The sequence below is a fragment of the Castor canadensis genome, chromosome 15 (assembly GCF_047511655.1).
Source record: "Castor canadensis chromosome 15, mCasCan1.hap1v2, whole genome shotgun sequence".
In the NCBI taxonomy this organism is placed as follows: domain Eukaryota; kingdom Metazoa; phylum Chordata; class Mammalia; order Rodentia; family Castoridae; genus Castor; species Castor canadensis.
The window spans coordinates 73,842,736-73,868,214 of NC_133400.1; the positions used below are offsets into that span (position 1 = coordinate 73,842,736).

At 38.3% G+C, this 25,479-nt stretch overlaps 1 long non-coding RNA gene across 1 annotated transcript in view; it reads right to left on the reverse strand.

The window, feature by feature from the left end:
- Positions 1–5,025: 5,025 nt before the first annotated feature.
- The window catches only part of LOC141417300 (uncharacterized), a 155,529-nt gene continuing 135,075 nt past the window's right edge, over positions 5,026–25,479 (reverse strand). The window contains exons 3-4 of the long non-coding RNA XR_012441822.1: positions 6,331–6,467; positions 5,026–5,220 (exon numbers count right to left, since the gene is read on the reverse strand). This is a non-coding gene — a long non-coding RNA (uncharacterized lncRNA). The remainder of the gene's footprint in view (positions 5,221–6,330; positions 6,468–25,479) is intronic.

Genomic DNA, 25,479 nt, shown 5'->3' on the forward strand with positions numbered 1-25,479 from the left:
ACTTTTACGTCTTGTATTTGTGGTCTTTTTCAGTTTTTCATTTTGCATTGTTTCTATTGCTATGTCATCAAGTTTACTAATTATTTCTTCTACAATATGTAATTGGCCAACAATCCTATCTGGCAAACCTTTTCATCTCTGATATTTTAGTTATCATCTCTATAAATGTGGAGCTTTATTGATATCATATCACTGTCTAACTTGTTCAGTCTTTCCTCGAGCTTTGTGAACACCTGGAATAACTATCTTACTATCATTGCTAATTCTGACATCTGTTTACAGTGCTGGGTCCATTTTGATTGAGTTCTTATCCCTATTACAAATCACCTGTATGCCTTCTAGATTTTTATTGGATGCCAGGTGTTAAGAATTTTATTTTGTTGGGTGCCAGATATTTTTGTCTTCCTAAAGTCTGCTTGAGCTTTGTTCTTGGATATGGCTAAGTTTTTGTGAAACTATGTGATTATTCGAATCTAGTTTTTCTTATATGTTAGCCAGTTCCCAAGTAGTGTAGTTTAAGGCTAAATAGTTCCCCACTTCTTAGGTAAAACCTTTCAGAGTTTTCTACTGGATGCCCCCAGAATGATGTTTTGGCTGGTGACGACATGTGCTGCTTCAGGCTGTGTGAACATTGGATACCATTCACTCTAATCTTCTTAAGTGTTCCTTTCCTCTGCCTCCTATAGTTTTCTCAAATGCATGTGTGAGCCATTATGCTGAAGAATACTCAAAACACACTGCCAAGTGATCTCTAGAGTTCTGTCTTTGTGCAGCACTGTCCTCTCTAGCATTCTGTCCCCAAAATATAGCAGACTTTTCATCCTCTGCTTTCTGGCTGCCTCACCTCAATTCAGGAAGACTTTTGGGCTTAATCTGAGTTTTCTCTCTCTAATGAGACCTGGAAATGCAATAGAAGCAATCACTTGGGGGCAATCATAACTCTCACCTTATTTCTTTCCCATTTCTTAAGGGAAACTTTTCTTTATTGGTTGATATGCACTATCTTGAAAACCACTGTTCAGTACATTATTTCCAATATTTTAGTTGTTCCTGCCATGAAAGTACAGTGTGTTACTCCACCTTGACTGAAGCAGAAGTCTCCAGTCAGAATCTATTGGATAAATATATGCTAAATGGGACATCTCTGCAAAGTTTCCTTGACTATTTCTTGAATTCTTGAAGAAGCATCTTCCAATTACCTATGTTCCTCCACCAGGGACCCAGTCTCACCTATACTAAATCTGACCAAATTTCAGAATTCTTGGAGAGAGCAACATGCTGGTTCTAAAATTTGCATGGAAAAGCAAAGTAACAAACCAAAAGAATTTTGACAAATTGTAACAAAGCTGAAGACACAAGTCCTAATAATATCAACTGGTCAAGATAGAGTAACAATATCTAATGATGAGGTTGGAACCAGACTGTCCATACACTGCTAATAATGATGCAAAATGACACAGCCACTTTGGAAAATAATGCATTTCTTACAAAGTTAAAGAAAAACTATGAACATTTACCAAATGACCTAGCAATCTCTCTTCTGAGGATAGGATTGAAAAAGAAATTAATTTTCATACAAAGGCCTGTATGCAACTATTCATGGTAGCTTTATTCACAATCACTAAATACTGGAACTAATCCATATGTTCTTCCATGGGGGAATGGGTGAACAATCTGTGATACATCTATGTAATAGAATATTACAATGAGGGAATGAACTGCTGATAGATGAAATAGGATGGATGAACCTCAAGTGCATTATGCCAAGTGAAAATAAGCAGAAGCAAAAAGAAAGAACAAGGATTGCATGTATATGGTAATCTGGAAAAGAGAAACTTCAGGGATTAAGGAGGAGATCGGTAACTGACAGTGATAAATGTGTAGAGAAGTTGAAAACACAGGGCAAGCAGGAAAAGTTGGGAAGAAGGCAGGGCTGTTCTGTTTCTTGATTGGGATGCTGATTTATGACTTTTTTCATTTGTCAAAACTCACAAAATTATACACAAAACCCTATTGCATATAAATCAGAAATTAAATTTGAAAACCTATCTATTAAATATTGAAACACCTACCACTTTTCCATGACTCACCTTCAAAAATGTGGATAACTAGGCATATTCCCCAAGGCTGGAATATAGAGAATTACTCTCTTGAGATATGAAAAGACTGAGTGGAGGATGAGGGGAAGATTTACATATACTGACATTTGAAAAAAGTCTCCTGAAACAGCTGGGCTTTGGCTGTGAAACTAGCATGAAAGCCCTGTAGCTATGTCCTGCCTGTCCAGACACATTCTAAATAGCTTCTTAGTAGAAACTGACATCCAAGAAGTCATATACTTTCAGGAAAATCTCTAACATGAAAGGCAGGTACCAACAAAAAGACAGAAAAAAAATTCAGTAAAAATGAGACAGTGCAGAAAGTTGAAAAAAACTTTAAAACACTTGTTTAATATCCTCAAAGAGCTAGGAGAAGATATTAATTCCATTAAAAGGTACAATAAGAAAGACACAGAAAGCAATTAAGAATTTCTGGTAATTAAATGTAGGGCTATACTTAAAATATCAGACAAAATTAAAAATATCATAAGGGCAAGAGGATAAATTGAAGAATATCTTCCAGAAAATAATAATGACAAGAAAAAGAAAACAAGGAAAAAATTCTGGAAATTACATGATTAATTCAAAATCCCACATCCACATAATGAGAAAACACCAAAAAAAAAAAAAAAATGAAGGAAAGGAGATTTGGCTAATAAAAAATACAAAAAGAATTCCTAAAATTGATATTATTAGCCCAGAAAAATGAATAAGAAAGGTTTCAACCAAAATGTCAGTATGAATTTTTTTAAAAATCAGGGATAAACAAAGACCAAAAAGCTCCCAGAGATAAAAGGCTGGTTCTATTTAAAGAATCAGAATAACATAACACTTCCTTTGAAAGACATTGGGAACTAAGAGACGATGGAATGATACCTTCAGGATGGTGAGAAAAAAATTAGGATCCATATCCTGCTAACCTACCCGAGTACAAAGGTGACACAAACACATTTTTAGACATTCAAGAGTTCAAAAGAATTGCTTAACAATTTCCATGCGCCATCTCTCAGAAGTGACAAGATGATATTATGCAGGAAAACAAGAACAGAATAAAATCAAGACGGTCTGGGGGGACAGGGGTGAAGCAAAAGGGAATCTTGTGATGTCACGACTGCCGTAGGCCCAATCAAACCATCTAGATTGGATGGAGGAGGGTAGACACAAATTAGAAGTAATTGATGACCTGCTGTGTTTTGCAAGTAGCAAATAGTATAAAGATAGTGTTGCCAGTTTTAGAGTTTTATGGAAAGTTTGAGAATTTATGATTATAACATTAAAAAAAACAGCAAATAAAAAATGAAGCAAATATTAACTCCAAGGGGAAAAAGAAAACACAATTGTAGGAAAATTTTGCTTAGCAATGAGTAATATGTTCATAACCATAAAACTATAGCACTGATGAATGATTTTATTGAAAATTATAAGTATATTGAGAGGATGGAGGAGGAGGACATTGAAGGGTAGAGTGATCTCATAAGAGTTCCAGTGTTCTTCTTTCATATCTGAAGCTCAACAAACAGTATCTAAACCTGAAAAAAATCAGCATTTAAAATTAGATAGATACTATCAGAAGAAACAGCTTAAGGAAGTGAAGAAATTGCTTCTGAGAAATCCAACTCAGGAACTGAGGCATGGGAGTGTTGGTTTATAGATATCTTAATTAAAGAAAACAACTCCATGCATGTCTTATTTTGATAAAAACACAATTAAAAAATTTAATTACAATTGCCTATTGTAAGAATAATGGAGAAGAAGGCCACAGAACAATATTTTTAGAGACAAAGGGAACTGTTTTTTGTTTTTTCGCATAAGCCTAGCTATAGAGCTATAGCCCTGTTAGCTCCTGGGGAAGCAAGGCACAGCGCGATTCTGAAGCTTCAGACCTTCTTCTCCAGCCTTGTTTTCTTTAAATGAAATAAATAGATAAGAACTCGCTGTATTTTACAGTTTTCTTTGAGTTCTATTTTTTGTGGTCTTTTAAAATAGATTTTTCTGCCAACATAGTCACTCAGCGTATTAATGCTCCAAACAGCTGACGACTAGCCTCTGTAAGAAAATTGGTCCTGACGTTATGAAATTGACATGAGAAAATGTCACCAAAGTCAGGAAAACAGGGAATCAGATTTTAGCAGAGTCAGCGTTTAGATTCTCCAAGAAGGAATGCAGCTCTCGGGAAAGGACTCACAGTGACAACCCTCAAAGGCAGAGCTCTGTGCGAGGTCCATGAAGCTCCAGGACTGAAACACTTCGTACAAGTACATGGTCAAGTGATGAATTTTATGGGATCAGAAAGACTTCTCTAGACTAACATAAAATACCTCTCAGCCTCAGGACAGCAGCTGATGAAATAACAACACGCCTCTGAAGATCTCCAAGAACCTTGCATTCTGACTTGTGTGACATTTGTTGATTCAGCCATTTGTGAACATCTACTGTGTCAGGCACACTAAGTACACAAACACTACGGACAGAATTATGATAGTGTAACAAAACTAAGCCAGCTGAAGAAAAATTTCATGTTTCGTTTGTAAAAAGTACATAGGTGGAATTTTTTAAAGGAAATGTTACTGGGTTGGATGTGATGGCTTATGCCTGTAATTCTAGCTACTCAGAAGGCAGCGATTAGGAGGATCATGGTTCAAAGCCAGCCAGGTAAAACATTAGTGATACTCCTCTCAGCAAAAAACCCGGGTGTCCCAGCTACAAGGGCGATGTAAGGAGTCACATGTGCAAAGCACAAGACCCTATCTGAAATACAACAAAAGCAAAAGGAACTGGGGCCATGGCTTACATGGTAGAGCACCAGCCTAGCAAGCACAAGGTCCTCAAGTCAAACCCCAGCACTGCCTACCCCAACATAAAGAAAGGATCAGATTGTTAATCTATATTTTTCACATTCACTTTTATTCCTTCTGTATGCCCTGTTTATTCTATATTTTGTCCACTTTTTTCCTGAATTCTACCCTTTTTGTTTTTCTCTCCGGTCTTCTGAATTGATTTTCTTTTTCATTTCATTGTTCTCTCCTGTGCTGATGGGGAAGGTGCATCTTCAGGTGGTTATCCTTAACTTTTCAACACACTTACATTTAAAATTCTAACCTTTGTCAGTGTCTTCATCTGCCTGTAAGAAACACAAGGGCATACGATGCTTTAACCAATCAGAGCTTACCTGCCACCATCCTCTAGCTTTTTAATTGGTTAGTTAATTTTCAGTATTTTATATATTTATTTTATTTTCATACATTACTTATTTATGAGTGAGAACCCACCACCCAACATAAGAATTATGGTAAATATCACCAATACAGCTGAATCTTCTTATGAATGCCTTCTTTAACCCATTATGTATGATTCTGTTTATCCCCAAAATTATCCTAACTTTTTAATCCTTTTTTTCCCATTTCAAATGTAGTTGTATTGCAGAGTTATATGTGTCAAAGTAATGTATCATTTAGTTTTGCATAATTTTAGACATTTTGGCAGGTCAGTACTGGCATGTGAACTCAGGGCCTCTGGCTTATTGGGCAAGTGCCCTAACACTTGAGTCAGACCTCCTGCATTTTTTCTCCAGTGATTTTTCAGATAGGGTCTCACACTTTTTGCCTGGGGCTGGCCTCAGACTATAATACCTAGGCCTCCCATGTAGCTGGATTCCTAGGCATGCATCACCATCACTGGCTTATTTGTTATGATGGAGTCTCACTAGCTTTTTGCCCAGGCTGGCCTCAAACCATGATCTTCCCATCTTCACCTTGTGTATACCTGGGATTACAGGTGTAGGACACCATGCCCAACCCCTTTACAATTTAAAGTTTGAAAGGTAGAAATCTGAGTGATTATTCAAGGAAGTATTCACAAACAGGCCATGGTCTCTCTGAACTGCTTCCTTTCAGTGAAAGAGCATACAAAGGTACTCAAGCCAGGGAGAAGACAACCTGATATGCTGGCCAAACAAAACTTCAGTCAACCATCTTAATTGTCCCCTGGTGGGCCTCTATGCTCTAATGTGACCAGACACAGTAGAGGTGGATGCTGGTCACCCTAGGAATGACATACCCTGAGTGAGGAAGGTTCTTTAGCTGAGGCAGACCCTAAAGTGACTCAGAGCCTGTCAGTAGCCAGAGCAACAAGTCCCTTTGAGTGGAAGGTTGAGAGAGTGCATTCTATGGGTCCCACACGGGATCTCTTGTGCTGCTTCCCAGCTTTTCCATACATACCTCGTAGCACTTACCTCTGCATATTGTTAGAAAGAAAAAATGAGTTACAAAATGTAAAGTCTGGTACATAAAAAGGACTTGATACATCTTGTCCTCGGATGACATCTTTCTCACTTATGACTGCCACTTGATCAGTTTCACCTGATTTCCCCTAGAAACAAAAGCTGAATATTAGGGAAGCTACATAGTGCACCTTGCCCAAACCTGGACCCCTTGGCATGGACCATCCTTTCAGCAGAGACTTCTCTGGGTTAAATGGAGGGATGGGGACTATTGGTAAACAAGGTAGACCTAAAGCCTGTTAAGCATAGCAAAACTCCCTGGACAAGGGGTGACAGTTGGCATTTGCTCAGGGCCAAATGGCAAGAAGGGAGGCCAGGTCAGAGGCAGATTCTGAAGACGCTATGTCAGTTGAACTTTTGGAGCAATCAGTGCTCTAGTTGGACAACTTACACCTCCCCATTCATCCCTGCCTAGGGGCCTGCTATTTGCAGCCTCAGAGGAGGGCTGGGCTGTTGACTTCACATGAAGGACATTGCATTGATTTTGTCCAGAAGCCTTCATGCCTTAGTCGCATGGTGATTTCATACCTTTTGGGTGGAAACAGAGCACACGAAGCTGACAGAAGGATACATAAATCCATTAAAAGGTGCTCTAATATCCTCTGGGATGTCTCATCAGATTCCCTTTTCTTCTAGGGCCAAATCCTCTGGGATTAGTTTGAAGATACCTATGACTAAGCATTTGACAGTCAACGTCAACCTGCATGGCTCAGAGTTATGTCACTAAACAATGTCACCTATGCTTTGTGAGGGTGGAAGAGGATTCTAACTCTCATTTCCTCATGCAATAAATATTTACTGAGTTGGAGGCAAAATGCTAGATTCTCAACTATGAATTTAAATAAGAGTCAATGTCTGCCTGAAAGGAACCCAAGGCAAGGAGGTATGACTTTCTAGTCACAGGACAGAAAGTCAAAGAAATGGAAGCAAAGCATGATGACAACTGGCAGTGAAAGGATTGGACACTTCCTCCCTCCCACTCCCACAACACATCTTGCCTCCATTTCTACCACATCTAAACACAGAGCATCAGAAAGAGTTCCTCACAACTTCATCAAAGCGCTTCACTTAGAGTAAGTTACATGGGCAGCAAGAACTAAACTTGGTGGTTTTTTGAAAAACAGGAAGTAGACCACAGTTGACACAGGAAGAGGAAACCATGAGGGTGAAGGCCATGAAGTGAGGGTCCAGCAGGGGAAGAAGGAAAATGGAACTTATGATACTCAGAGCAGGAAATAGAGTTCTCAGGGAAATTGCAGATGGCTACAGTTGGCTGTGAGTTTATTGAGGGGATGTGGGCCAAATTTGATAAGTGACAGAGAGCCATCAGTAGGGGTGACGTGTTTTAAATGTCGAGAAAACCATATAGAGTATAATTTAAGATGAAAAATGAAGACTAAACACCTGCTTCTCATAAGTTCTTCAAAGGTCCCATCCAGAGTGGCTCACAATACCACCAATACTGCAAGATCTCCATGGTCAGTGAGCCCTCCTGCCATGTCCTAATCAAAACGGCTGTCCCAAATTCCTGAGTTGTTTCTTGGCTGGCTTCCTGGGAAGAGCTTGAGGTCACCTTGGGGCCCCTACTTTCTATTCTCCTTCAAAGATGCTCCCCCTTGCTCTATACCCTCTGTTCCTCCATCTCCCAAAGTAGGCAACACAGGAGGCCATTATCCCAGCTCACCCCTTTCTTACTGGCCTCAAAATGAACCTGTGCCCTAAATCCACTCTTGAAGGATTTAACAGTATGGCTACAGGGAAGACAGTATTAAAAACCAGTACTATGGGGCAGTTACATGAGTTCCAGGAATGTCACAATGTCCTCATGGTCAAGATCCTAGGGCCATTGCCCTTAACTCCCATTCTTAATATCTGGAAACTGCAGAAAGGTCTCCAAGTTTCCAAGAAATAGCAATTCAAGAATCTCTTTTCCTCAGATTTCAGAAGTAATGGGAAATCACTTTCTGTCCTCACAGCCCTACTGTTAGAAGCCCCTCATCTAGCTTTTAGCTTGCCTTCTTTTAGCCTACTTTGAGCTCTGGTGGGGTCTCTCTCTCTTTTCATTCACCTCTGACTCATTTATTTTTCTTCTCCTCTAGGCTCCATCACCCTGACTAAAGTTCTTTCCACTAAAAAGTAGTTTCTGTGGCAGGGAGGGATCCCAGGCACACCTCATGGGTGACTTCAACTATGCGAACAGTTATAGGAGGCTTCCCTGATCACTTGACCTACAAGTCTTCACCTCATGAAATTTCAAACAAACATGAGATTTTTTAAGATTATTTTGTTTGTTTCGTCTTAAGATCATATAATAAGCCTGAACTGAATTGTGAGATTATCCTCTTACAAAAGCAAATTTTCATGGAGGAGGCAAAAGACCAGAAAACCAATAGAATTTTTAGAAAGAATGAATGAGGATGTTGTAATTTAAAATGATGCTATTATTATTTCTACTTTGAGTCAGCATCCTACTGATAAGCCCTCAAAAACAAGTCTATCGCCTACCTGGACAATGCTGTTATCATATTTCAATGTGTATCCACTCTGCACCCAAAGTAATGGGACATGCTGAGACTCCTTTATCACTTGTGAAAGGAGGGATTTTCCTTGAGTTACAATGCTCAAAATAGATCCAACTATTCTCGATGGATTCTTCATTTTAAGTAGGATAATATGTTTCTAAGCAGTTGAATGAAACTAAGAACTCATATAAGACCAGGCTGCCTTAAAGTAGAGAAGGAAAGTCTAAATTTTTCAATAAGAGTTATACCTTTCATTTCTTGGGTTTGGATAACTCCACTGGAACCTCACTGGGACATTCTGTGCCCTAGATCAGAACTTGTTAAACTGCATCAAAAAGCCATAGTTACTGAAATATCTACCTGATAAATTATTCTCACTTACAAGTACAGTGGTCATATGTCTTCAACTTTTCTGGGGCAATTCCAATTTAAATTTATTTTATCCTTTTCTGTGAAGGCAGCACATTCAATATTTAACCAAATGTGATTTCGTATTATTCAATTTAGAGATGAGAAAACATCTATTGCTGGAGCACATGTTATGATTTCAAGTTTGTAAAATAAGGTCACTCTGAATCCTCACAAAATGCTGTAATGATATTCCACTACATTTATAATACTCTGGAATCTGAGCTAATTTGGCTTAGATTCACGCAATCATCGGAATGTAAAAGCATGTGTAAGGCAGGGTAATTTATCCTTCTCTTCCAGGTAGACAGTCATACCCTAGTCATCCCAGACTAATCAGAATTTACTCCCCTTGTAAAGTTAGTGAGAAAAGCAGATCCACAAACCTCTTCCCTCACACCCTACCTTTCTGAACACTTAGCATGTTCTGGATGAGGGAGAGACAAAGTTCTAGACCTGGCCATCCCACACTTACGGAGAAAGCTGTTTATCCCATATCTAACTGGTAATGGGGCCAAGTATCCATATTCTGTTTTTCCTTAAAACCATTCTCAAAGTCAGCAAGAATGACAAAGTAGCAAGTTTGTGACAGCATTAAAAACCTTGCTGTGTTCTAGGCTATATTGTCTTTCTCCCATGGCTTCTCTCAGTGCATAACCTAGAGGGCTCTGAACCACTGCACACCCAGTAAAGAAGTGCTCTGACATCATTAACTTAGTCTCTGCACAGTGACCTCCTCCGTAACTGAGGTCTGTATTATTTCAAGGACACCGCTTCTGCACTGCACCTCGCAATTGGGCATTGCTCATCCAACAGCGTTCTTCCAGGGTCAGAAAGTAAACTAACATTATATCTCAGTCTCTAAGTAAAAATGCCCTGGTTTTAAAGTTGTTCCATACTACTATGACACCTCCTTTTCTCTCCCCTTTATGTTCCTTTTTGAAGTCCTTGTAACTCTTTTCATTCATTAGTGACAGCTGACTCACACCGCTGTTCTCTCTTCCAAGTCTTGCCATACTGCCCATCACTGAAGTGGATGGTCCATCCAACACCTCAGCTCCCAGGATTTTAACCTCTAGTCCTTTGCAGTCATACGTCTATTACCATGGTTCCTCCAGTGAAGCCTGGGACCACATTTGTGCCTCTGAAGTCTTCGACCCCAGTTTTTTTCTAGTTGACTTCACTTACTTCTCTAGGACTTTCATGACCCCGTGTTACTGATAATCTAAAATACCCCTCACCAGTTTACGTGGTTCCCTTGCACCCAGAACTTTTGCAGTGATTATAGGGTTGGGGCACCCCAACCATGGACCTAATGAAATGCACCCTCCCCAGTTCCATACCCAGATAAATAAACTTGCGGAACTACAGTTTGTGTCCATATCAAAGCCATGGTCTTTAATCCCAGCTGTGCCTTCATTGTACCAATGCATCCATGGGAGCAATTTATAGAGAAGGGAGGTGAAGAGTGTGAGAGGAGTAGATTACAGGAGAGGAGAACCCACAGCATAGTGTGGCCTCATTAAAAAACAGTGGGCATCACCAAGAACCTTCCTTCTTAGCTCTTCTCTTCATTTGCCTTGGTTTCCCATGGTGCAAATCATTGGGATTCAGGCACATCTCTAGTATGACATCCTTTTGAAAGATTACAAAGACGCAAACATTATTTGTAAATGTAATTTTTTTAAAAATCAGTTGTTTCAGCTCCTCTCCTAAGAGCATAGGCCCCAAACATAGGAAATATACTCACAAGTTGCATTTTGGAGATTTAAAGCAAGGAGGTTAGGCATGAAATGGTAGTTTCATTTACTATTTTTCAGTATTAGTGTGATCAATGAGTGGAGAAAAGGACACACTCTGAGGTGAAGAAGGAGGATTTTTCTTCTGAAATATGAAACTTTTAATTATTTTAAATGTCTGACTTAGTCAACTTGGAACCAGTCCATCTCAAAGTAAAATAAAAAGAAATGAAAATTGATGATGCACTGCTTCAGTGACTAAAAAACTTAGTTATTACAAATAGAGTATAAAAATCTCTCTGATCTAAGCAGTACAACTTCTGAGCACTCTCTTTCTGTGTGTGTGTGTGTGTGTGTGTGTGTGTGTGTGTTCAGTTAAAATACTACAGTGAAGATTATTTCTTTGAAGGCAAAAACAGGATATTTTTAATGTTCCCTTTTGATAGATGCATTTTTTGAAAAACATTTTATGTCACACATTCATTTAAGGGACAGTAATCACAAACTGCACCCAGGAACACCACATGCATCAAGCCCTTCCTCTCCAAACACAGATCAACAAAGAAACCTGCTCTTCCTGACTAATTCTGAGTGAAGACCGAAAGCAAGTCTGGCTTCCCAATGCTTACGTTTAGCTGGCCTCTGTGCTTTGCTTGCCTCTGGGAAGAGTCCAAGATCTAAGGAGGAAAAGGTGGAATTTCTACTTTTCAAAATTATTATTGTCTGCACATAGATATAAAAAGCAAAGCATGTAAACAACTATCTATTCATGCTGCATTAATTTAGATAAATTGTTATGTATACCAAGGGTGGAGTCTTGCACCAGTGTTCCAAATAAAAAGATGATCTGACAAGGATAAATGAATAAAAGTATTTAAATGAAAATACATAGATATCTATATGAATATAGATATATATGCATGTACATATTTGATGCAAAACCAATGCTGATGTTTATCCCTTGAAGGGGAAATAAAGGACATTCGCTTCATATGTATTTCTACAGTGCAATTCTTTCTGTGTCTATGTTAGTAAGACTTTTTGTTGCTGTGACAAAATATGTAACAGAGCAACTTAAAAGAAGGAAAGACTTATTTTGACTCATGATTTCAAAGGTTTCCATTCATGGTAGGCCAGGTCCATTATGGCCAGGAAGGCATTCAGGAAGGAGAAAGTGAGAGAGGGGAGGGAGACAGATAGAGAGACAGACAGACAGACAGACAGAGGCAGAGAGAGATAGAGAGAAGGATCCAAGTGAAGATACAGCTTCCAAGTGTATATAATATTAAAAATAACCTGAAGCAGAGTTTAACTCCTGTTTTCTACATGGGGAGCAAGAAATGTTTCTTTCTTTTTATCCTTTTCACCCCGCTTTTATCCTGTTATATTATAATCCTTTCCTAATAAGCTTTACAATTACTTTTACTGCAAAAAATAAAATAATCTGAAGCTACTTAGATAAAATCCAGGAGAAAGAGGATGCAAACCGTGTTAACGTTAATCTTTGAGAAGAAAGGTGAGGCAGAGTGCAGAAAGTACATACATATTATTTTGTTCTTGAGAATTGCACAGAATCTAAAGTTAAACATGCTCCTAATGTAAGATGATCGCAGATAAAGTGGAAATTGGAGATGTAACTTTCAAATCACCAGAGAACAGGATGAAAAGAAACCTGACCATTAGAATAAAGACAGCAAGGGAGCCAAAGAGGCTGGAACATAAAGTTAAAAAATGATTTTCAAGGAAAATGTTGAATTCCAAAATTGACTCAGAAGCATAGCAAGTTTTCATTGCATAATAACCAGGAAAGAAACCAAACACAATGACAATACTAAGGGAATAAAGAAAGGAAATAAACCCATACAGTTTAGGAACAAGGTCTCTCTATTCACTGAAAGCTTGATAAGTCCTATGTTATCTTTGCAATTATAAAAGACAGGAAAATTAGAATGTTCCCCAGTTAATTTCATGAAGTTAACATTACCTTAAAGTTAAAAAAGAACAACATTTCTTCATATGTCTATTAGCCATTTGTACTTCTTCTGAGAGAAGTTTAATTCAGTTATTAATTGGATTATTTGTTCTTTTTGTATTTAATTTTTGAGCTCTTTGTAATTCTGGATATTAATCCTTTATATGATGAATCTCTGACAAAGATTTTCTCTTATTAAATGCTGTCTGAAAGAGGGCGGGAGAAGGGAAGGAGGCTAAGGGAACATAATAAAGGGGATAAACTTGTTCAAAGTACACGGTGCACATCTATGGAATTTTCACAATGAAACCCCCTTGTTCTATTAATGAATCCCAATAAAAAAAGAAAAGATAAAAAACTAATTTAAAAAAAAGGAAAAAAATCAAAAGCAAAAAGAACAAGAACAACACAATAGACATGAATAAAGAAGACCAGTATCACTTATAAATATAGTTGTAAAATTCCATATAAAATATAATGTGAAATTTGATACCATATTAATTTCAAATTTGAATTATGTCTAAGAATTCACAAATGAGTCAACTTTAGGAAATTTATTTATATAATTAATTATTCAATTATGTTAAGTGAGTAAAAGCATATATATATTGATAATTATCACAAAGATATTTGATAGAATTCAATATCTAATCCTTAGGGGAAAAATTCCTAGTACACTAAGGAATAAAAGGATATTCTCTTATTGTAATAAAGTTTGTCTAGAAAAGTAAGTGGTAAATATTGTAGCTAACAGGAAAACATTAATGGTAGTCTTCCTGAAGTTAAGGTTAAGACAAGGATATCAGTTGCTAAGACTATATACTGCATTATTCTGGAATTACTGGGAATATGATAAGGAAAAAATGAGGTAAAATTTATAAAACAAGGAAGCAAAGTTAGATTTATTTGAGATATATGATTTAATATATATATGAATATAAGGGAAACAGCTAAAATATAGCAGAACTAAGAAAAGATCAGAAGTCAGCTGAGTGTCAAAACCACAAAGTAAACATATAAAAGTTCATTGATTTATTATGTGACAGAAAAAAAAAGAAACTGAAATAGAAAAAGGCCCATTCACAATACTAAAAATATTATAAAATCCCTAAGAGTGAGATGTTCAAGACTGATGTGGGAGAAGCAACACTGACTTCAACGATATTTTTTAAAGACTTAAATATGTGGAGATGGAAGATGTTCCTGGATAAGAAAATTCAACTTTGAAAATTATAAGTTCTCTGTATAACTAACTAATAAAATTTTATTTTCATACAGAACTGCTTCCTGCTTTAAAAAATATTTTTAGACAATCACATAGTCCCTGGAAAGTGGAAATATAATCACAGACCTCTTTTTTCCCCCTGAATTATCTGAAAGAAAATTGCTTTCCTGTTTCTCCATCATCTAAAACTGTAGTGTGCATTCCTACAAACGAGGACATTCTGCAGAATGTCAATACAAGCATTATGATCAGGAAGTTAACACTGATGCATTACTATCATCTAATTGCTAAAACAGCCCATATTCAAGTTTCATCAATTAGCTCAAAAACATTTTACAGCAAAAATACTCGGTTCAGGTTAGTCATAATGTCTCTTTAGTCTCCTCCAGTCTTTAATAGACTTATAGGTCCATGATTTTTGTGACCTAGATACTTCTGAGGACTACAAGCCAGTTGTTGCATAAACTGTCATCCACTTTGGGCTTATCTGCTGTTTCCCCACTATGTCACATCGTATCATCTGACTCCTCCTACTCTGGTACTCCCCCTTTTTGGTACCCACCTTTATCTACTAGAGGATTGACACACAGTACTAAGCAGCAGCTCTGTATAGGTTTCCTCTCCACTTTATTTGGGTTCTGACACCTACTCCATAGGGACAACAGTTGGAGTCTAATGTAATTCAATTCCAACCATAACTCCAAACAACATCTTTATAGAACTTTAAAAAATGTTGCTAAAATCCAACTTGAAGAACAACTTGAGATGAACCAAGACATGTTTGAATAAAAAAAAAAGATTTTAAAGACTTATTTTGTTATGTACTGCAGTAAGTTATAAAACCATACAAATTAAAACCGTTTGATTCTGATTCAAGCATAGACAAATCGATTACAACATATAGAGACTGAAGGATAGTGTATTTACAGTCAGCATAAGAAGAATGGTGGAGTGGCTCAAGTGGTAAAGTGCCTGCCTAGCAAGTATGAGGCCGAGTTCAAACCCCAGTGCTACTGAAATTATAACAAAAATAAAAATGATAAGCTAGTTAAACAATGGTGATTTGGAGGAAAGTGTTAATTAGCATTCTTCTGTGAGTTACAAAAAAGTTTAAATGTAAAGAAATCAAAAGGCAATATTCATTAATACCAAAAATCTGGGCTTGGAAGTGCCTTGCTGGTTATAGCAAAAAGAAGATGAGAAAAAGAGTATTTCTAAATTAAAACATCCTATATATTAACAAAACAAGGAGACTCCAGCTTACTGCTATAATTTTGTCATATACAAAGTAGGGGATTTGGAAAGATGGCTTTGAAGGTCTCCTCAAGCACTGAAAGAGCTATTCTCCCTCTTTCATGCATGTGATTCACTTAAATTGTTTCTAGTCTGTGTTGTGGCTTTCGTGATGGAAAGTCTTGGAAGGCAATCTCTCCAATGCACTTTCCTATGCTCTCTGCATAGTTATGTAAGCTGTCTTCATTGCTGTGGGTTGAACTGTGACCCCCAAAAGATATGTTTAAGTCCCAACCCCACGGTTTATAAATGAGAATGACATGATGTGAAAATGAGGTCCTTGAAAGAGTGATCACATTAAGAGGAGTTCATTGAGTACAGTGGGCAGTAAATCCAGCGATCACTCTCCTTCCAAGGAAAAAGGGTCTCAATATTAAAGACTGAACCACCACTTGACTCAGCTCTACTACACCTGGGTATGTATCCAAAGAAATGTAAGTCAACATACAATCCAAGTGTCTGCACACCCATGTTTACATCAGCCCTATTCACATAGACAAAATATGAAATCAGCCTAAGTGCCCATCAACATATGAATGGATAAATAAAATGTGTTATATATATATAACAGAGTATTATCCAGCCATAAAGAATGAAACTATGTCATTCCCAGGAAAATAGATGGAACTAGAGATCATCGTGTTAAGTGAAATGAGCCAGACTGAAAAGGACAAACATTGTGTGTTCTTGAATATGAATAACAGGAATGCAAAAACAGGTTCTGTTTGGGTGTGGGGCAGAAGATGAAAGGAGAGGGTGAAGGGTGGTGAATACGGTCAAAGTACTTTATACACATGTATGAAAATAGAACAATGAGACCTGTTGAAACTGTTTTAAGAAGGAGAGAAGGATGAGGGAGAGATGAAACTCAACTCTTTTCTATTCTCAAGTGCATCCTCTGCAATTCTCAAATCCAAAAGTTATCAGCTCCCTTCCTTTTACTGGGGAATGAGATTCCTCATCATCCTTACACTATTTTCCAAGTGTTTGACTCATCCTCTGGATGTCTTTTTCAGCACCTGTAATTTTTGCTCAATCTTGAACTCAGTAAAAGTCAGTCCCAGCCTAGTGCTAGAATCTCCTGTTTTCTTTCCCCCAGTTCCAATTGCCTTCCTAGAAATGTGACCCCGGAGTACTTTCTCACTTTACCAGGTGGCAAATGCTATTTGTATGACATGGAAGTTCCAAAGTTTGCTGTGTTGCATCTACTCTGGAAACTACAACCTGTTTTGAAGAACACTATAATAAATGCAATCACTAAAATAGGAAAGAATTGGTATTTGATTGTGTTCAGAAGATTACATATTCATATGCCTGTTCTAAGTCTGAGGTTGAGCCTTTAGTTACTTATTCTTTCATTATCTTTCTATGTGCTATTATTTTAACTGCATTGCTATCTTATTCATTCTTACTCCTTACTGCACTTGCCAGTAATACTTTTGAGGACATATCATATTTTACTAAAAGTTTTCACAAAAGAAAGAATATTACTTTATACTCTACAATGGATTAATTCTCAAACAAATGGATTACCTGCTAATTTAATATCATTCTTTCTGAACTGAAACTCTTACTATTGAATTTTATCAATTAAATACTATGGCAAAGTAGCTACTAGCAAAGGTATTTAGATGAGCCTTTAAATAGAGGTCTATTGAAATTACTTAATCCCAGATAAGAGAATAAGAAGAGTGTCACAGTGCATGAGCTGACTGAGACATGCCAATGTTTAAAACCTGGAAGATGTTACCAAAACAAATTCTTATTTCTGCTTTTTTTTGGGGGGGCGGAAATCAGAAAAGGTGTCCAGCTATTCTGGAATGGCTCCCATTAGAATGGGACATGCACCTGCCGTTCACCCCAGTCCCCACTATTCCTTACTTAGTGTGATGATACAGCTCATTCATTTATGTTAACTCTCCCACTCCTACACCTATAGGGAGACTCTTAGGATAGAGGATATGTCATCATTTTGGGGGTTTTTTGGTACAGGGTTTGAACACAGGGCTTCACGCTTGCAAAGCAGATGCTCTGCCACTTGAGCCCCACTCTACTCCATTTTGTTCGCGAGATGGGATCTTGAGAACTATTTGCCCTGGCTGGCCTTGAACTGCAATCCTCCTGATCTCAGCCTCCCAAGTAGTTAGGATTACAGGTGTGAACCACCTATGCCTGACTCATGTCATCTTTTTATCCACCTCTCTGTAAAGCATCTCTACACATTTTTTATTAGCCCCTTACAATGTTTCTAAATTATCAAAGAAAGAAAAGGACACAAAAGGAAATTGAGAAAGAAATAGACAAAATTGAGAAAGAAATAGACAAAAAGGTTGCACATTGCAGAGTCTGTTTTTAGGAACTATCTTTTTTTCTTTCTGGCATTGTGGATTGAACTCAGGGAGCAAGCACTCTATCACTTGAGCCACACCCCTGCCCCCAGTGCTTTTTGCTTTTAGTTTTTGTTTTTCAGAAAGGGTTTCATGCTGAATTTTCCCAGCTGGCCTTGAACCAGGATCTTCTTACCTCCATCTCCCAAGTAGCTGGGACCAGAAGTGAGGACCACCATGCCTGGCTTGGTTGTTTTGGTTTTTGATGGTACTGGGGTTTGAACTCAGTGCCTTGTGCTTGCTAGGCAAGTACTCTGCTACTTGAGACACATCCCAAATATTTTTGCTTTAGTTATTTTTTGAATAGGTTCTCACACTTTTGCATTGGCCAGCCTTGGACTGCAATCCTCCTACCTCTGCCTCCTGAGAAGCTAGAAATACAGGTATGCACCACCTTGCTTGGCTCTTAAAACCATCCTAATGTGTTGGGAGAGAAGAAGAGGAGACTAACAGAGCCAGAATTCTCCAGACTCCTCCCAACTGACAGGTAAATAATTTGCCTCAGGTGGCAAAACTAGCAACATGGCGCTCACTGCCCATGACCAAGTTTATGATGCCTTCTATTTTCTGCAGTATGATGAACTAGAAAGATTAAAGAACACTTTTGCTGAAAACCACCAAAATTGTTAATAAGACAGTTACCACAACAGTAATAGCAGCTAGTATTCATGCATCACTTGGATGAGTAAGGTACAGTCCTTACAAGGTCTGAGATTCACACCGTGAAGAATCAGAATCCGTGAGTGGTCACAGACTATAGCACCATGGAAGTATTTTGGGGTTTGAGTTAGCAATTAAGCTGACTCAACTTGCCTTTGATTGAATGTTGTTTCTTAGCTGTAAGGGTACGAAGTAGCATGTGTAAGAGGTGTGGCATCTGTACTGCCCTGAGCGACCCAGCATTTTCCAGCTATACGGCTTCACCCCTCATCCATGTGGGGCTGCCACAGAAAAAAGAGTCAAAGTGTGTGCACTTTGACTCAGCAGCCTCAGCCTCCACATTTCACTCTTATGTTAAAGCCATCTAGCTATGAGGGCCTGCGATTGTGTGCCAACTCACAACCGCTATGACGCAAATGTTGGTTTCCTTACTGCAGACTCCAGGCACTAGAGTCCCTGTTTATCTCAACCCCACTGCCTTCTGCAGGTTTGCATCAACCCAACTTCCACTCATAGGTAACTTGTCCAAGTGTCAAAGTGTCAACCCCCAGTCATTGTAACTTCTGTTTTTGGAACCTGGAACCTGTGAACAGTAAGGAAAGCTATTAAGAGTGCTCACAGGATCCCAGAGAGCTAAACGGTCAGGGAAAGGTGAAGTAGAGAGAAACTTGCCCAGCTTAGGGGACCAGAAAAGAAACCTAGTTATGCTGACCTTCGTCCTGAGTGGAAAAGGGAAAGTTCTCTTTATGATTTCTAACTATAAACCTACTGATGAGGTTTCCTGTCCTCATTCACACTATTGGACAGGAATGGCAGCTACATCAGGAAGGCTGTGGCCAGAGGTGGTGTCCTGCAGTCACTGGATTGTGCAGAAAGAGGGAAAAAGACAGTGATTTACTTTGGGCTTTATTAAGTGAATTCTTTAGTGTAGCGATATAGTGATGGTAAAGTGCACTGATCTCAAATGCGTATCTTGAGGGATTTTCACATGTGCTCTCCATGCCATTGTCCATCCCACTGCTGGGGACTGGTTACTGGATTTTTGTTATTAGTGAACCTACAATGAATACTTCTGTACATGTTTTTTTGGTGGGCGTTTCCGCTCATTACTGTTGGGTACATACTTTGGAATTACTAGGTCTCTCAGCAGGCATATTTGTAGTTTGGGGATGTGGTAACTTTTCTTCCTTAGCCTTTGGTGTTTGTACCAGCTTACTCCCCCACCAGCCATGCATGAGCGTTCCACTTGCTTCATGTTCTTACCAAACTGGGTGCTGTCAGTCTTTGTAATTTTAGCCATTCTGGTGGGTGTGTGGTGGCTTTAATTTTCATTTTCTTCATGACTAATGATGTTCGGCACTGTCTCAGATGCTGATTGCCATTTGTATGCTCGTTGCAAAGTGCCTGTGAACACCTTTTGGCCATTTCTTTTTTTAATATCAGCTTTATTGAGATGTAATGCATATATCATAAACTTCATTCAATTAAAGTGTAAGGTCATTGGGTTTTTGTATATTATACAGTTGTACACCATCACCTAACTTCACAACGTTTTTACTGTATGAAAAGAAACCTTATTCCCATTAGGCGGTCACTCCTATCTTCCCACCCTCACCCCCAACCTCTGGAAACCACTAATCTACTTTCAATCTTTGTGGATTTGCCTAGTCTGAACTTTCACATAAATTCAATCACAGGCTTTATGACTAGTTTTTCACTTGACATGATGTTTTCGACATTCATCCATATTGCAGTATGGATCAGAATTTCATTCCTTTTTTATTACTGAATAATATTCTATTATATGGATATGCCACATTGTTCTTTATTCATTATTGATGGTCATTTGTATTGTTTACTCCTTTTTGTACATTTTGTACATTTTTGTATATCTGTGTATAAGGTTTTAGGGAGACATGTTTTCAATTCTTTTAGATATATGTATCTCTAGGAGAAAATTGCTGGTTATATTGAAACTCTGTTTCTTTTCTTAGGGGTTGTTCTGAGGATTAGACTTAACACCTTAAAATAATCTAGTTTTTGTAAATACCAACTTATTTTTGAAAGTATAGGAAAACTTTGTGCCAGTCTAGCTCCATTCCCCCACTCCTTTGTGCTACTATTGTAAAACAAATTATATTTTTACACAAGCAAATCCCTCAATAGTTTCATGATTATTGCTTCATGTCCTTGTCTTGTAAATTATATAGGAGTAGAAAAGAGGTGCAAACATATGTTGCCTGTGATGGTCCCTGTGTAGCTACCTTCATTGATATTCTTTATTTCTTTGTTTGTCTGGTGTTCTTTCACTTCAACCCTCAGCTAGCATTTCTTGTAAGGCAGACTTAATGGTGACAGATTCTTTTAGCTTTTGTGTCTGGGAATGTCTCAATTTCTACTTAATCTTTGAGAGATAGTTTTGCTTGATACAGAATTGCTGGTTGGCAGTCTTTTTCTTTTAGCACTTTGAGTATGTCACCCACTGCCATCTGGGCTCTATGGTCTATGATAAGAATTCAATCATTAATATCATTGGATCTTCACTGTATATGCTGAGTTACTTTTCTCTGGAAACATCAAGAGTTACTTCAACCAAGAAATGTCTGGGTTTCAATGTCCCAGTTTGTACTGCTTGAAGTTTGTTAATCTTCTCATGTGTATAGTTTAATATTTGTCATCAAATGTGGAACGTTCCAGTCATCAATTCTTCAGATATTCTCTTGCTTCCTTCTTTCCACTGTCCTGGAGCACTCTTTATCCATTAAACATATGTTGGTATGTTGATGGTTCCAAAAGAAAGAACTCTAAGATTTTGTTCATCTGTCTTTAGACTATTATTTTTTCCTTTTCTGTTCCTCAAACTGGGTAATTTGAATTCATCTGTCTTCAAGTTCACTATTTGGTTTTCTGTCTTGAAAACTCAGATTTTCCATTGAGTCACTCCAGTGAATTTTTACTTACTTTTCAATTCCAAAATTTCTATTTTGTTCTTAATTACAATTTCTATCTTTTTATTGATACTTTATATTTGGTGAAACATTCTCATTCTTTCCTTGAATTCTTTTTTTTTTTTTTTTTGGTGGGAGGAGGGTACTGGGATCAGATCTAAGACTTTACACATGCTAAATAAGCACTCTACCACTGAATTACATCCCCAACCCTTGTTTTCTTGAGACAGAGTCTTGCTACACAGCTCAGGCTAGCCTTGAACTCTTGATCTTTCTGTCTCTGCTTTCTGAGTGCTGGTATTACAGGCATACAGCACCATGTCTGGCTCCTTGAATTCTTCTGTTTTTAAATACTTATATTTAATTTTATTTACTATTGTTGAACTGAGGGTGCATTGTGACATTTATAAAAGTTCTTACAATGTATAAGAGTCTTTGAATTCTTTAGACATGATTTTATTTAATTCTTTGAACACATTTATCATGGCTGTCATTTTACATTGTGTGTGACATCTGGGCCTCCTCAGTGATACTTTCTATTGGTAGCTTTTTAGTTCCCCTATGGTTAGGCCATGCTTTTTTGTTTCTTTTGTTTGTTTGCTTTATAATTTTTGTTGAAGACTGGACGCCTTAAGATGTCATACAGCAGTCCTGGATGTCAGAGTACACCTATCCTCTGCGGGTTTGACACTGTTGCTGGTGGTTGTTGGGGTTGCTCTTGTTATCTGATAGCAACTTTCTTGGCCTATCTACAGAACCCGTCCCTTTCTTATTCAGCCTCTGAAGTGTCTGCTGAATTTGCTAATGATTGGGTAGGTACTTCCTTATGTCTTGAAGCAGCAAGTCCCCTAGCCTTTGCCTAGGGGCTCTGGCTGTGTGCTGTATTGTGTCTTCAAGCCTGCCATAGACTTCACTTCCTGCTTGCACAAAGCCTAGGTGAAAACCAGAGTCAAGCATTTGGGGGTCTTCTGAGGGCTTTTCTGAGCATGTGCACAGCCCTGCACATGCTGTTCTAGATTTCCCAAAATATGTAAGAGCTGTTCAAAAAGCCCTGGGGACATCTCGTTCCCATGCATTCCCTTTAAGTCTTTTAATCAGCCTCCTGCGGGCCCCAACTTGCCTCCCCACCTCAGGCAGTTGCGATGTTAAACGATTTCACTGACTGTTTGTGACAAACACCTTGGGGACCCTGGCTTGTCACACAGAGCAGGCTCTGAATCAGAGACACACCCTGAGAAAGGGTCTTTGCCAGGAACAGCCAGAGAGGTCAAAGGGTCTGGTTCCCTGGGGGATGGAGATTTTGGAGCAGCTCCAAACTTGTCCCGCCCCCTCCAGGAGCTGCTGGCTCTCCCTGTTGCCATGGTTACAAGACTGTTAGTTTTCAAGGCTACTGTGGAACTGCAGAGAAGGGGATGGGGCAAGTTAAAATGTCACAGAGCTTGCTATTCCCTCCAAGATGCAGCTGTTTCTCTTGAATAGAGATTGTTGTGAACCTTGGGTTCAATTCCAGAGTTCCGAAAAAGTTTCTTTTGACCACTTTTGCCAGTCTTCTTACTGTTTTTATGGAGGAGTGGGTTTTAGAAGTGCTCATTCTGTCCTTCCAGATGGACGTCTGCTTTTTATTTTTAATTTGATTCTCTGCCTTATTGATTTGTGTGAATTTTCTAGTTACCTGTCTGATAGATCCTAGATACAAGTCTTTAGTCCAATTACCTATTGTGGGTATCTTCTCCCAGGTTGTGTCCAGCCGTTTTCCTCTGGGGGTCTAACCCTGCACTTCGCAGCTCAACCAAGCAGCTCCAAGATCAGAGGATTAAACGATGCTCTTCACAGAGTAAGGAGTTTTTATTGACTGAAGTAGAAAGGGCTGGAAGGTGAGAATTCATGGTCATCCTTTTAAACTCTCTCCTATGAATTTACATGCCTATGTTCAGGCAGAGAAAGACTTCAAATGGAATTATTCCAGCTGTAAGTTTTGTGACTTGATATTACATTGTCATTATTTTTAAAAGCTTCCTTGTTATTCACCCGAATACAGAAAAACAGAAATGCTGTTTTTCTGAAGATTATTTCCAAATTTTCATGCTAAGAAACAAGGCTAGTGCATCTTTGTAATATGTGCCTTCACTTATGTATAAATATTTCTGTAGATTTGAATCCTGGAGATGGAATGCATGGACCAAATGAGAGAAGCCTTATATCATTTCAATAGAAGGCAAGTCGCCACCTAACTCTACTTTCACCTACTGTTTAGAGACAAGTGTTTTACTCCACCCTCCACAAAAAAGTTGAGATTAGCTTTCTTTATAGTTTTGATGGTTGGGTGGTTAAAATCTATCTTGAGATTTCAGCTTGTAACTGCTTCCTTGTGAGATTTTGTTTATGACTTTTATGTTATTTTTAAAGAGAGAGTTTTGCTTTAATTTTCTGCTCCCAGAATTTCTATCTTGTTTAGGAAAGCTTACCTCAATTTGATATAAAAATACTTTCCTTATAATAATTTCATAATTTTCTTTGTGACTGAGTTGTTCTTATAGAGTGAGGAATGCCTTATAAATTATTTTATTTTGTCTTAAATTCAGAAGACATTAAATTGCTCACCCTTCCTCTCAGATTTGGAAGACTACCGGTACCCATGCTGAGTCCCCACGTTCACCGGAGCTGGCCTCAGAATTTCTCAAGGTTTACTGAGTGCCGTGCCTGTGTCTGTTCCCACACCCGCTGCTCTGTGGACCACAACTTCATGGCACACTGTCCTTTCTGGCAGGGAAGCCTGCCCCTTACTCTTTTCTTCTTTATAAATGTCTCTGCTACTATTGTGCATTTTTTTCTTTCATGTGATCTTTAGAATAAACAAAAGAATCTGATGAGACTTTTTATTAGGATGGCAAAATTTTGACTAGAGTGGTATTTAACTTATCAATAAAATGGAGATGGATTTAATGTCATAATTATATTGAATGATCCTGCCTGGAAGCAAGAGAGGTGGAGGGGAGAGGGAAGAGGTGAGGGGTAGGGGGGAGAAATGGCCCAAACAATGTATGCACATATGAATAAATGAATAAATTTAAAAAATAATGATCCCATGCAGAACATACACACACACACACACACACACACACACACACACACACACACACACACCCTGATATCCAGAGGACTGGTTCCAGGACCAAGATCCATAAATGTTCAGTTCCCTTACCTGAAATGCCATAGTATTTCTATGCCCATTCTCTCATGTACTACAAATCATCCTTAGAGTACTTATTCTACCTAATACTATGTAAATGTTATATAAATAGTTATAGTGTTTTGTTTGGGGATAACTAGAAAAAAGTTTTGATGTATTCAGTGTAGATGCAATTTTAAGATAATTTTGATCGATGGTTGGTTGAGTCTGTGATGTGAAACCTACAAATATCGAGGGCTGACTGGGTACGAATGCACATGTACACAAGCACACGCACACACCTGACTCACATCCTGTAATTTGTTTTCATTTTATTCGTACAGTTTTATCATGTCTTATTAGGTGTTTCAGACATGAGCTGCTAATTGCAGGTGGCACCTTTTATTTGTCCCATTTTCTAACTGTTAATTGCAGACATCATGAATCTTTTTTTTTCCTTTTATTATTCATATGTGCATACAAGGCTTGGGTCATTTCTCCCCCATGCCCCCACCCCCTCCCTTACCACCCACTCCGCCCCCTCCCTCTCCCCCCACCCCCTCTATACTCAGCAGAAACTATTTTGCCCTTATTTCTAACTTTGTTGAAGAGAGAGTATAAGCAATAATAGGAAGGAACAAGGGTTTTTGCTGGTTGAGATAAGGATAGCTATACAGGGCATTGACTCACATTGATTTCCTGTGCATGTGTGTTACCTTCTAGGTTAATTCTTTTTGATCTCACCTTTTCTCTAGTTCCTGGTCCCCTTCTCCTATTG